This window comes from Pelophylax lessonae (assembly GCF_965119305.1).
Source record: "Pelophylax lessonae genome assembly, chromosome: 3".
Taxonomy (NCBI): domain Eukaryota; kingdom Metazoa; phylum Chordata; class Amphibia; order Anura; family Ranidae; genus Pelophylax; species Pelophylax lessonae.
In genome coordinates, this window is record NC_138770.1 from 468,978,156 (window position 1) to 468,993,258 (window position 15,103).

The following is a 15,103-nucleotide window of genomic DNA, read 5'->3' on the forward strand; positions in this document are numbered from 1 at the left end:
GATGACAAGAAGAAAAGAGGCTGTGAGAAGAGTAAAGGGGCAGAGCAGAAGACATATAGGTCTCGCTGGGAGGCGGGGACAGAAGTAAACCTGCCTGAACACCAAAGGAGTAGAGAAGACCTAGATTATGCAAGGCGGGACGCTGTGGGTGTTAACACAGGTCCTGGCAGAAGAGGTGTGGCTTCAGTTAATGAGGCTGAAGTAATTGAAGACCAAGAAAGGCTAAATAGTGGTGAGTGTGGGCAGCTAGGTGTGTTGTCCTCATTGTCAGCAACTTTGTTGCAGCTTGTGAATAAATTGTCAGCAGCCCCCACAACTGATAGGAATGATGATTTTGCATCAGTATGGGGGGGGGGGGGTGAGAATAGGGCAACACATATGAATGGTAATGAATTAAAGCTGCCAATAGAAGCACCAGCGAATTGGTGTGTGAGTAAAGAGGCGGGTAGAGACCCTTCATCAGAGATTGAAAAATCATATAGAGAGGTGATGCCTTGTATACTGTCGCCGCTTGGTTTTCATGTGCCCATGGGCACAAAGGAAAAGATCTGGCGGAGAGAGTATATAGAATTATTTTCCTTACTCCCTAGTCAAAAGGAATATTATTTAAAAGAAAAAAACGAGGAGGATAAAAAGAAGCCAGTACCTAGATCCTTCAATAATTGGCTTCAAGCCTTTGTAACATTGTCCAGCATTCTATGTGAAAAGTTTCCTGAGCTTAGTACAGGTTTATTCCAGCACATAGAGATAATACTGGAAGCCTATAGAAATTTCGGAGGACTAGGTTGGTTTTTCTATGATGAGGCATTCAGGCAAAAAATGGCAGTACATGCAAGTATGGCTTGGGGTAGTAAGGATGTTGGGCTCTGGCTGAACCTATTTGTTCCCCAGAGACCTAATTTGCCCCGCTTGAACAGTACAGTGGTGAGTAACCAGGCCGGGGGCTACAAGAAAGGTATTTGCTTTGCATTTAATGACGCGCAATGCAGGTGGCCGAATTCTTGTAAATTTCGGCATGAGTGTGCGTTTTGCACTGGACCTCACCCAATAAGCAAATGCTTCAAAAAATTGTCTCAGCAATCTGGAAGGGATAGTTTTCAAAAAAGCCAAAACGCCAGTGAAATTGGAAAACATGGAGCCATGGCTGTGCAGTTACCCAGACCAAGTAACAGCACAGCTAATTAGACAAGGCTTTATGTCTGGTTTTAACTTGCCAGTTTTTGAAGGTTTAGGCTGTAGTTGGGTGCAGAATTTAAAATCGGTAAATGAATTTTCGGATATTGTTAGAAACAAATTAATTAAAGAGTTACAAGAAGGAAGAATAGCAGGTCCATTCAGTTTTCCTCCTTTTCCAAATTTTCGCTTGTCACCACTTGGAATCATACCTAAGAAGGAGTTAGGCAGTTATAGATTAATACATCATCTATCCTACCCAAAAAAATGTTCCCTGAATGATCAATTTAGTGAAGACCTGTGTTCTGTTACATATACTTCTTTTGAGGAAGCGATTGGTAAATTGCAAAAAATAGGTCAGGCGGCTTTGATGGCAAAGGCCGACATAAAATCAGCATTTAGATTGCTGCCAATTAATCCAGACAATTTTAACTCATTGGGTTTCCAATTTGAAGGTATGTACTTTTTTGACAAATGTTTACCAATGGGTTGCTCTATTTCATGCGCATACTTTGAGAGTTTTTCGTCATTTGTGGAGTGGGTAGTGGCAAAGGAAGCAAGATCGAGCAATCTGGTGCATTATTTAGACGATTACTTATTTATAGGAAGTCCAGACTCTCAAGAGTGTGTAGTTTTGCTTGAAAAGTTCTTTGAAGTGTGCAGGAAATTTGGCATCCCATTGGCAGAAGATAAAACAGTATATCCTACCACCTGCATTGAATTCCTAGGGATAACAATAGATTCAGTAAATATGGAATATAGATTACCTCAAGAAAAAATTGAAAGCATTTGCAGTACAATTGCAAAGGTAATTGGGCTTTGCAGCCCAGCAGCAGCTGTTGGGTTTGTTGGCATTTGCAACGAGGGTACTCCCAATGGGGCGTATTTTCTCTCGCAGGATGTACTTAGCGATTGCAGGTCTTACAAACCCATACGCACATATTAGGGTTACAGCAGAATTGAAAGAGGACCTCTTAGTTTGGCAGAAATTTTTGAGAGAATTCAATGGGAGATCAGCATGGCAGGATGAATTTATCATCGATCAGGATTTTAGTTTATATTCTGATGCTGCAGGATCTGCTGGTTTTGGTACAATATGGGGAACGCATTGGTGTGCAGCTAGATGGCCATTAGAATGGTTTAAGAACGGTTTAGTTAAGAATATAGTTTTATTGGAACTATTTCCGATAATTGTTGCTATAGAGCTGTGGGGTCCTTATTTTAAGAACAAGAGGATTCTATGCTCTACTGACAACCAGGGAGTGGTATATGCAGTGAATTGTCTAACATCCAGGTCCAAACCGGTGATTCGTCTGTTAGGATATTTGGTTTATAAATGCTTGTGCCTTAATTTGTGGGTAAAAGCGAAGTATGTAAGAGGAAAAAGTAATGTGGTAGCTGATGCTTTATCGAGATTTCACATGAATCATTTCTTCCAGTTTTTTCCAGAAGCAGACGCGGAAGGATCTACTTGCCCCCCGCAACTATGGGATATAGTGTGATCGCGGATAACATTATAAAGTCGCTGGCTCCGTCGACCTGGTGGGGTTACAGGGCAGCGTGGTTATTATGGCTGTCTTTTTGTAATTTGATTGGTATAAGAAAGTTTGAAGTGTCCAAAAGTTTAGCTTTGTTATTTGTGAACAATTTAATGGAAAGGAGGTACTCCTGGTCCCATATTAATAGGGTTGTATCAGGAGTATCTTTTTTCTTGCAGCTGCACTCATTTCCTTCATTAGCGAAGTTTTTCTCTATAAGACAAGTGTTGAAATGGTATAAAAAGAATAACCTAGCAGTAGATAAAAGAAAGCCTATTACAGTTCAGATGCTAAGCGAGTTATGTGTAGGCTTGGACAAAATTTGTTATTCACCGTTTGAGGCTGATATGTTTAGGGCAGCATTTTGTTATGTTCCGGTACCTTTGGTACCCTAAATTACACTTTCCACAAGTGTATGCGCCCTACCATTTACTTTTGGAAAGGTGCGCATACACCTTTAAGACTGGAGCTGTCATCACTCAGCGCCGGACTAGATGGCTATTTAAGGCGTCGGCTCTCACTCACATGTGTTCGTTCAAACACCCTTATCTGGATGCTAACCTTTCTTGAAGCTTCCATGCTTGCAAGCTTACTTCGCTGACGGAACCTCGCTGCGCTGATCCCTGTATCCCGCTACTGGATCATCCGCCTCTCCTGAACCACCCTTCGGCTGTATCGCTAATAGTGCTAAGTACCCCGCAGGGGAATTCTCTATAAACTTATACTAAGCTTACACTATCTAGCTCTACATAGTAGAGACTGTTTATCACATCTGCATAAACTATATTGCTAGCTCTTGAGACTACTGCTACTTTTCTGCACTGGGTTGATCTCTTTTGTATGTCCACCTGCTATTCTATCATCTGCTATCATACAACATTGTTAAACCTTCCTGCATCCATCTGCTACTGTCTCACCTTCAAGTGTCTATCACCTACCACCTCCACTCAACCTATCCCTCAAACCTTCATCATTGTGTTACCACATATATAAAGTCACTCTAGGAACCAGCTTGCTACTTGTGTGTATTTACTGGCTGAAATAAGACCTTCCACACATGATGAGTCATTGAGGTTGGGAATGGTATCTCAGCATATCTCTTACATGACAACTGACGTGGAACTATTTCTGCAGCTGAAAATCCACACCATATAAGAAACGCAGGAGCGTTACACATTTTCAATTTTTTTTTTTGCGGCCCTGAGGATATCAGAATTAGTTCCAAAAAATAGAAAAGGTAAGGATGGTTTAAGAATTGATAATGTTCGGGCTGCTTCGGAGGGCATTAAGTTATTCTTGCAGCGGTCAAAGACGGATCAAGAAGGTAAGGGTTGTTGGATTACTTTAGCAAGGTGTGGTAAAAGGTTGGTATGCCCAGTGAGTTTGCTAAACAAATATTTACTTGATAGACCAAAGCAGGAAGGTTTTTTATTTATTCATCAGGATGGTTCGCCCATGACTAGATTTCAATTCCAGTCAGTATTGAAAAAAGTGGTAAGATATTGTAAGTTAAATGATGTAGTAATATCGTCACATTCATTCAGAATAGGAGCGGCCACTGAGGCTGCAAGGTTAGGTTTAAAAACTGAGAAAATTAAGCAAATTGGAAGATGGAAGTCAAATGCATTTAAGTTGTATGTGAGACCTAACTATATTTTTTGAATTACCTAGGTATTCACCGGATAGTGTGGATAGTCAGACATTCATATATCTTTTGGGCGAAAAGAAGAGCAGCTACTAGAAGCTATACTGAATCCCTTGGTTTGGATACAAGTTTATATACCGTTTGTTGGCATGGTATTAGGGGTATGGTGTGGGCGGATCTTCTGACAGAATTAGAAATTATGGCAGGTATGTGTTCCCACCCCGATGTATTGATAATACATTTGGGTGGGAATGACATAGGGCATATGAGAACGTTGGATCTGGTTTTTCAGATGAAACACTATGTCCGAACGATAAAAGGTATATACCCTAGCTCGGTGGTGGTTTTTTTTCAAAATCATTCCCAGGTTGCAGTGGACAAGTTTAAGTATTGGCCGGTATGGGGATAAGATTCGTAAAAGAATCAATAGAATAATGGAGAAGGTCATGTCTTTGGGTTATGGGTTTTCCTTTCGCCATTTAGAATTAGAAGGCAACATTAAAGGGTTGTATAGGGGCGATGGGATTCATTTGTCCGAAATAGGGATGGATATTCAATAACAATCTCCAGGCATGCATTGAGAAGGCCGCGGTTTGGGGGTAGACAGAGGAGGTGCTAGGAGCACGTCCTCTGTCTGTTTGGGGACAGTGTAAGAATATGGTGATATGGTTATTCAGCTTGAGCTTTAATAGCTGAGTTGAAATTTGGTTTGGAAGTTAAAAGTTATAAGTGATGTCGTTATTCATGTGAAGTTGAAGTTTAATAAAAGTGTAATATTTTGAAAATCAATTAATAAAGGCCGTGGCCAAAAGTTTTGCCAGTAAGAAGTCTAATTGTGTTATTTGCATGTCTGGAGATTGTTGGAGAATAAATAATGCTGCGTGTTATCCCATGTTGGGAAAAGGGGAATGGGTTTCAAGGACCCCCCTTTTCCTCATGGGATTACCACAGCGGGAGGTTTCTAGGTTCTCCCTGCAGGTGAGGGCGTGGTTACATAAAGGTGGTACTTGATAGGTGGGAACTTTGGAGGCTACTAGAAGCTTCTGGTAGCCCACTGGGGTCTATAAATATTAGGTGCTGACTGAAAACTGGCGCCAGACGCCGCGGGAAATGAGAAGCTGCAGAGCTCACCCACCCCCCCTCCCCTTGTCGCGGCCTTGTTAATGTGGTGGGTCACCTTTTCGTAAGAAAAGGGGGACAGTGTAAGAATATGGTGATATGGTTATTCAGCTCGAGCTTTAATAGCTGAGTTGAAATTTGGTTTGGAAGTTAAAAGTTATAAGTGATGTCGTTATTCATGTGAAGTTGAAGTTTTATAAAAGTGTAATATTTTGAAAACCAATTAATAAAGGCCGTGGCCAAAAGTTTTGCCAGTAAGAAGTCTAATTGTGTTATTTGCATGTCTGGAGATTGTTGGAGAATAAATAATGCTGTGTGTTATCCCATGGCAATTTCAGCCGATAACCAGGATACAACGGCACCTCCAATACACTTCAGGATATCCGCCTGTGTATCTCCTTATCACTGGGGATGAGTTCTCATATACCGTGACCAGGGAGAAACAAGGGGGACTCACATAGTGAAGTACGTATTGAAATATTATTTATTGAAAACAATCAGGTGCACTTACATGGTACAAGGCTTGCATATAGCGTGAGCCACTCAGCATATAGCGTGACCACTCAGCGGTCCTGGGAGACTGACCTCCTCGCACTCGTGTTGCTTGCTGCCAGGTGCCCTTGTCCACTCCAGCCCACGGGGATTTAAGCATTTTATGTACTTTGTTTTTCGGTTATCAATACCAATAAACTGTTAACCCTTTCTATACTGGATGTTCACCTGACTTCCTTATCCATTGCATCCCGGTGTGGTTCATGTGCTGCCTTCCTCATATACTTTTGTGCTGCTGTACCCCACCTGTAATAAAATGGACATCTCTGGGAATCCTTCAGACCAGTACAGTCACATAGGGCACACTACACTCACACAGTCTACACTACACACATACACAGAGAATCAACCTCTCCACCTACAAAAATGTCCCCCCCCACTTATCCCCAATATTCCCCCCCACTTGTCTTAAATGTCCCCCCTCTCCCACTTATCCAAAATGTCCCCCCTCTCCCCCCACTTATCACACATTGCCCCTCTATTTAGCACCAATATCATCCCCTATCCTCCCTCTGAGCACTAATTCCCCCTCTCCCCAGTTAACATTGCACTCCTACTGTGAATTGTAGCTGCTCTTCTGCAGCAGCCCAACTTTCTCATACTCAGTAGGTGAGGAAGAGAGGATTTTAGGGTGGGAGGAGAGCTCTGTACTGGAAGGGAAGGTTTTAAACTTTCCTGTGAGATATGCATTCCTGAGCCCTGCACTGTGTACGTAGCACACTCATGAACTCTGTACGTAGCACACTCAATCTCTGCGTAGCACACTCCTGAACCCTGCACTCAATATATAGCACACTCCTGAACCCTGCACTCAATATGTAGCACACTCCTGAACTCTGCACTCAATACATAGCACACTCCTGAACTCTGCACTCTGTACGCAGTGCACTCCAGAACCCTGCACTCTGTACGTAGCACACTCCTGAGCTCTGCACTCTGTATGCAGTGCACTCCTGAAATCTGCACTATGTTCGCAGTACACTCCTGAGCTCTTCCCTCTGTATGCAGTGCACTCCTGAACTCTGCACTTTATACCCAGGCGCTCTCCTGATCTTTGCACGCTGTATGTAGCGCAATCTTGATCTTTGCACTCATAGATCTTTGATCTTTGCACTATATATATAGCCCACGCCTGATCTTTGCACTCTATACGTAGCACACACCTGAACTCTGCACTCTGTGCAGAATGCACTTCTGGTATTTACCAGTACCCATTAGTACCCTCCCATCTCCTCCCATCCCACAGACGGGTGGTGGCATGGCATGGTTGGGTTCCTGCAAATATTCCTTGAGGAAAAAAAAGCCCTGGATAGAGACTTTTTGAATAACAGCATTCCAGGGATACAATTATGAAATATGCAACAGAGAAAATTCTATTTTAGATGAATTGTGTTGTCTAATGGTGTTTTGACTAGTTACATATATACTAAACTAACAGGCCAGAATCAAATTTTATTTTTCCCTAGTTGTTACCTTACTTCGATCTTTAAATACCACCGACTCAACTTCAAAGTGTAAACAAAAGGTAGATGATGACATAAAAAGGGATTCACATTTATATAAAACTTTTCATAAAATAAATAATATCCCTTTTCATGAGATAACATGGAAAGAATGACACTAATTAATGATAAGGCTTTAGGACGTGGTTATCAAAGAAAAAAACTATATCAATAGCTCAACTCCATCTTCTTTTCCTCATCCCCTTATTGGTAGAAGGAGTCAAATAGTTCAATTGTGCCAATCACTGGAATGCCAAAAGGAAGGGTGTTTGAAAAAGGGGATGTAAAAGTTGCCTAAATAAATACCATATTGGATTTTTAGAAGTGTGTTAAAATAGTTCCCATACAACTTTGATATTTATTCACTGATATGGGCTCCTTTTCCAGGCAGTACTTGAATCTAGCCAGAGTTAAAGTATAACTAAAGGCAAAACTTTTTGGGGGGTTTTGGATAGAGTGCAAAGGGATTAGAACGCTTGTCAGTTTTTATTGCTGTTTGTGCCCCAGTTGAGGAGATTCACCCTCTGTATTTGTCCTGTTTACCATTATCATTGAAAGTAAAAATAAAAGAAAACCCTACATTTTGGGCTGTCCCCAGAAAAGTAATAGAGGGGAAAACTTCCAATGGGGACACCAGTTCTTGGAAGTCCCCAAGGAATTCCTTTAATTTGCGTGGATTTCCTCTCACTTCCTGTTTAACTATGGGACAGGAAGTGAAGGGGAATCTCCGCAATGGGACACAGAGGGTAAAAACAATCTAACAGGGGTTATTACCTTCTATAAACAATGAAAAAAACAATGCCTTTAGTTCTACTTTAAATACACATTTGAAATACACATATTCAAGAGAGTTGTAATTCTGTTCAGGCCAGTCTAGGGGCAATGCAACTCTGCAAGATACTAGTTCAGTCACCTTTTTTCCAAATGAAATTAAGCTTGGACACTGCTGAATGACAATGAAGGAGTATGACAACACTGATGAAGTCATCAGCAAGCTCAAATTTCCAGACAACCCTCTCCCAGTCTGATTCCTGCTGTATGTAATGTTCCGGTACCTTTGGTACCCTAAATTACACTTTCCACAAGTGTATGCGCCCTACCATTTACTTTTGGAAAGGTGCGCATACACCTTTAAGACTGGAGCTGTCATCACTCAGCGCCGGACTAGATGGCTATTTAAGGCGTCGGCTCTCACTCACATGTGTTCGTTCAAACACCCTTATCTGGATGCTAACCTTTCTTGAAGCTTCCATGCTTGCAAGCTTACTTCGCTGACGGAACCTCGCTGCGCTGATCCCTGTATCCCGCTACTGGATCATCCGCCTCTCCTGAACCACCCTTCGGCTGTATCGCTAATAGTGCTAAGTACCCCGCAGGGGAATTCTCTATAAACTTATACTAAGCTTACACTATCTAGCTCTGCATAGTAGAGACTGTTAATCACATCTGCATAAACTAGATTGCTAGCTCTTGAGACTACTGCTACTTTTCTGCACTGGGTTGATCTCTTTTGTATGTCCACCTGCTATTCTATCATCTGCTATCATACAACATTGTTAAACCTTCCTGCATCCATCTGCTACTGTCTCACCTTCAAGTGTCTATCACCTACCACCTCCACTCAACCTATCCCTCAAACCTTCATCATTGTGTTACCACATATATAAAGTCACTCTAGGAACCAGCTTGCTAATTGTGTGTATTTACTGGCTGAAATAAGACCTTCCACACATGATGAGTCATTGAGGTTGGGAATGGTATCTCAGCATATCTCTTACATGACAACTGACGTGGAACTATTTCTGTAGCTGAAAATCCACACCATATAAGAAACGCAGGAGCGTTACACTGTAATGGTATTACAGAAGGCTAAAATAAAGAGGGATTTATGTAATGATGATTGCTGCATTTAAAAAAATAGTGATCATTTTCATGAAATACATAAGTGGAATAAGTGGGGTTTATTTATATCAGCCTGACATTCAGCTTGAATGGAAAACTGCAGTAAAAGGATTGTGTTGGCTGATCTGGAAATGCTAAATATCTGGTTATGCCTGGCTTCGATCCTTCCTTAGCAATGAAAACTGATTTTTAGGAGAGGTCAGAAATGATAGCCCACATATTTCTACCAACACTATGTTTTGTAAAGCTTATGTGTAGCCTGATATACTTTCTCAGAACTTGTACAGTTTATTAAAGTGTATGTAAACCCCAAACTTTTTGTAAGTTTCGAAAGATATTATATCTGACGAAACGCGGACTGAGCTATGTGCCATGATGTCATCACATCCAGAAGTGTCACCATGAGTGAGTTCCAATTAGTTCTGGGTGCCAATTTGGATGTGCTGTCATATTCCCTTCTTATGTAAGTGCATTTTTAGAGGTTTTAAATAATAAAGTGATGCAGTTTGTGGAGCGTATTGTCCCCTTTTTATTTCCACATGTGCTGGTTCATGTGAGGCAATATTGTGAGGCTTAAAGGGATATTTTCCCTAAATATTTCTACTGGGTGGATGAAAGAACGAAACCTAGCCAGAAGTGGATATATTCATATAGGGCACTTTCTGACTTCTCTTTAGTTAGTCAACTGGTAACCCTTCAGGTGTGTCTGTTGGGGATTCAAAGTACCTTCCCTTCTTTTAGTGTTCGGAAGATTTAATATCACTTATTATCATGTTTTTGGGTCTTGATTTGATTTATTTCATTATTAAAAATATCTCCAAGATGGTACCGGGTCCCGTCCCGTTTGAGCAGGATATTCCCGGGGACTCCGGACACCTGCTGGCGCTGTCAGGAGGAGAGGGGTGCCCTACTCCACATATTCTGGTCCTGCCCTAAGATCCGGGACTTCTGGTCGGCAGTGGGCTCCCTGTTACGGGATCTCACTGAACATGCTATTCCGGATTCGCCGGAATTCTTTCTTTTGCAACTATCCAGCATACCGCTGAAGAAATACAAAAAGTCGATTGTCCCACACGTCCTCTGTGCAGCGAAGTCCTGCATCCCTTTGTATTGGAAAACCTCTCGGTCGCATACCATCAGGGACTGCATGCAAAGGCTGGTTGAGATAAACAAAATGGAAGACTTGACCCTCACAGCACTTCACAGACGTGATAAATATGAGACGGTTTGGGGATACTGGAAGGTTTTCGTCCTCTCTGATCAAGGGAAATCCCTGTTGTGCTCCTGAACCCGGGCGGGACGCCTGTCTGGGAGGAGCGCGGAGCCCGGAACGGAGCTCCCCCCCCCCTCCCCCCAACCCCTTCTGGCCCTTCTATCTGCCCTTTCCTACCTGTTCCTTTTCTTCTCTCTTAATTACTCTCTCTACTCCAGTTGTGCTATATGCGCCTTCCATTATGGGTTTATTGCGAAGAAACTAAAGTTGTCCTAGATGGTGTCTTTATCCTAGTGTTTACATACGTACCTTCAAGTGCCTCAGATACGGCCTAGTGCCTTTGACATTTGCACTGTATTTGCTGACATTTTCATGAAGTCTTTTGATGTTGCAGTTTTTGCTATACTTTCTGTGTTGGCCTTCTTCCTGCCTGAGATTGTTGTTCACTCACTTGTTGATTGCCTTTGTGATCTGCACGTCTTGATTACACTGTAGTGTACTTGTCTTTGGTTCAACTTTTACAATAAAATATATTTGAAAAAAAAAAAATATCTCAGAGTGATAGCAGATTTTTTTTCTCCAAGAGCATGGTTGCTTTTTGTTTGAAAAAAGTTCTGGATAAAGTAAGAAAAGATTAGAACCCCCATCAAGTTTATATTGTTGTCTGTGTCCCCAGACTCACCCCCTCTATTTGCCCTGGTGACGTTTGTCAGCAAGCAAGGGCATTGCTAGTTCTGGGCACTAGGGATTGCTTGAGAATTTTTTTTCTGTTTCACGGAACTACGGTGCTCATGGCATTTGCCCTGCAGTGCCCCCTCTGCCCATCTGACAGCGGCAGTTCAGAGAAGAGCTCCAGTCACATGACACAGCCAAACCACTCCACACTCTAAACTTTCACTGCATCTGTTGAGTGGGTTTAAGGGACAGGAAGATAATTAATATAGGGGTAATTTCTTGTTGTACTCTGTACCCTGTCCTGTGCATTAGGCATTCCTAATCCCTGCACTCCTGGCCCCTGGGCAATTTGCACTCTTGAGACATACAATCTGTGTGTTAAGTGCTCTTGACCCCAATACTCTGTACTATGCACTCTTCAGCTTTGCATTCTCTGTATTATGTACTCCTGACCCCTGTACTGAATGCAATATGCACTCCCAAGCCCTACACTGTTTGCATTGTGTACTTCTGATCCCTGCACGCTCTGTGTTTTGAACTCCTGAGCTCTTTACTCTGTGTTATGCATATGTGACCCCTGCAGTTTGTGAGTTTCACACTCCTGACCCTTGCACTTTGTGTGTTACATACTCCTGACCCTTGTACTCTGTGCGTCATGTACCTCTGAGAAGGCACCCTCAGAATTATTCTGAGCCCTGCACTCTGTAAGTTACATACTCCTGAGCCCTGCACTCTGTATGTTTCACACGTCCTACCCCTGCACTATAGACATTATGTTGTACATTTCATAATCCTGACCACTACAATCTGTATGCTGGGCTTTTGTATGACATTGTTTTGCCGTGGGTGTGTGGTATAAAAATCTGATTATAATGAATATGGGGAAAATGTAATTAAATAACAAGGAGGGACCTCTGGATATGACGCTGAGCATGTGCACTCAACTTCTTTGGTCGACCACGGGGAGACCTGTTCTGAGTGGAACCTGTCTTGTTAAACCGCTATATGGTCTTGGCCACCGTGCTGCAGCTCAGGGTCTTGGCAATCTTCTTATAGCCTAGGCCATTTTCATGTAGAGAAACAATTCTTTCTTTTTTTAAGATCTTATTTCAGCTCTTTGCCATGAGGTGCCATGTTGAACTTCCAGTGACCAGTATGAGAGAGTGAGAGCGATAACACAATATTTAACACACCTGCTCCTCTCTCACACCTGAGACTAACGAGTCACATGACACCGGGGAGGGAAAATGGCTAATCAGGCCCAATTTAGACATTTTATCTTAGAGGTGTATTCACTTTTGTTGCCAGCGGTTTAGATATTAACGGCTGTGTGTTGAGTTATTTTGAGGGGACAGCAAATTGACACTGTTACACAAGTTTTACACTCACTACTTTACATTGTAGCAAAGTATCATTTCTTCAGTGTTGTCACATGAAAAGATATAATAAAATATTTACAAAAATGTGAGGGGTATACTCACTTTTGTGAGATACTGTATATGATCGGGAACTATTGATCGTATTGACCACTCCCCAATGAATATTGATTGTCTTGATGGGTTCAAAAATGGGCGGTAACTGGTCATTTCTCATCTGCACATTGGTTAACAACTTAGTTTCATAATTGGGATTCAGATTGTCCTATAATTTAATCTGGCATTGCTATAAACCATATTATCCATATGAGTCATATTTACGGTGATCTGGTGATTGCCTGCCTTTAAAACTCTTCGGTGCACTGTCCCAATATCGTGTACTTTGTTGGTCGTAGGAAAATAAGAACTTTAGTAATTATTATGTGAATGTCATTTATTCATGGAGGAAACTCTTTCTTCCCTTTTCCCAATACTATTTGTGTAAAAATTTTATTTTACAATACATTTAGAGAAATATATCATGTCCCTGGTAGTTTGGTGTTTCATGGAACGATACTTGTGATTTAATGTGTGGAAAATCTCTGTTTATGAGTAAGACCCTTTTCACACATACGGTCCGTTCAGGTCCGCCTTTCAGGCGGATCTGAACGGATGCCCCATGCACCTCTATAGGGCAGCGGATGTCAGCGGACACATGTCCACTGACATCCGATCCGATCCTGTCCGTCAAATCCGGATGTATGGAAACCCTGTTTTCCATCCGCCTGGCAGATCGGATCGGATGAGAATGGACAGGCGATCCGTTCTCATCCAATTCCCCCATAGAGGACAGCGGGGATCTGACACCTCCGTCTCTGCACACAGAGCGGAGACGGAGGTGTCATCCGTCTGCTCAGCGGGGATCGGCGGATCGATCCCCGCTGAGAAAAACGGAGTCCGTCGGCGGAACGGACATGTGTGAAAGGGGCCTTATTTCTTTTCAAGATTATGGGAATCTCCCATCGAAGGCTTATGTCAGTTTATCATACTTGTTATTTTCGGTGAATTCATTCTGGAATGTATTGTCCTTTGCACATAGCAAGCACCGTAATTTAATATATATATATATATATATATATATATATATATATATATATATATATATATATATATATATTAAAGAATTTGTTACCACATACATTTTTTTCTTATAGCTAGGTTTGTAATTGCTGTCCATTGGAAAGATAGTAAATGATTTGTATTGTCAGCTAAGTAAACACTGGATGTCTCTGGGACAGGTAACTTCAGCCTTCAATGAGGGTAGACAATGAATATATATTAGTTGTCCACCAGGATAAAGGGGTTATTGTCCTTTTGGTTTAAATTTTACAGTTTTACAAGCATGAAAACAATCCCAGTTAAAGCAGGTGTTCTCTCCCCTCTATAACCCAGGCCAACATACAGTCTGTCTTCACACTAAATGTATATAATGTTTGGAAGTGAGTCAGGTCATCTCTGGTTAAGGTTGCGTGATTTTATTGTCTAGGACACAGGTGTCAAATACAAGGCCCGCGGGCCGAAAGTGGCCCCGCAGGCCATTTCATGTGGCCCTTGCACCTCTCCTGCAGCTGTGGCACCCCCCTTCTTCCTGGCAGTAGCACAAGGTAAGGGGGTGCATTGTAATGTAAGGAAGGGTGGGTGACTCGACTTCTGATGGTGGGGGGGCTCTTGACATCTCAAGTAAAGGTGTAAGGGGGTGTGGGGTGCTCTGGACATCTAATCTGACAAATATAACCGGCACTTTGAGGGCAACCATAATGCTGATGCGGCCCGCGATGAAATTGAGTTTGACACCCCTGGCCTAGGACTATGTTCTGTACACAAAAAAGTTTGGATACAAATTTTCCCACCTCCTGGCTGTGGGGCCAGTTTAATCAAGTTTTCTTTTGAACTGAGAAAAACCCATCTTGTCTTGAGTCTCACTGCTTGTATATTTTATATGATTTATACATTTTGTATGTATCCATGCCATGACAACATACTTCTGACCACTCCAGCCTAAATGTATTATACACTCGTGAAGCTCCTCTTTACAGGAAGGTGGGATATAGAAAAGCATATGTAATAAAATAGCTTTTCTATAAATAAAATGAGTGTATTGAGGTTTCTACAGGTCTGTTACTCTTGCTTGTGGCACAGTAATTAAAGCTGTGGCTTGTGTAATCTGTATAAACAGAGAGTATGTTCAGTTTTTTGACCATGCCCCTTTAAGCCCCTCCCAAAAAAACAATGGGGAAACCTGGGAAAACTGGAATTTTGCCTCACATTATAGAGATTTTCCTTTCCTGTCAAGTCTCTGTGACAGGATACACAACGCAATAAATAAATGGACAAGGATTTTAGGCCTTTCCTACTCTATCTAAACCATT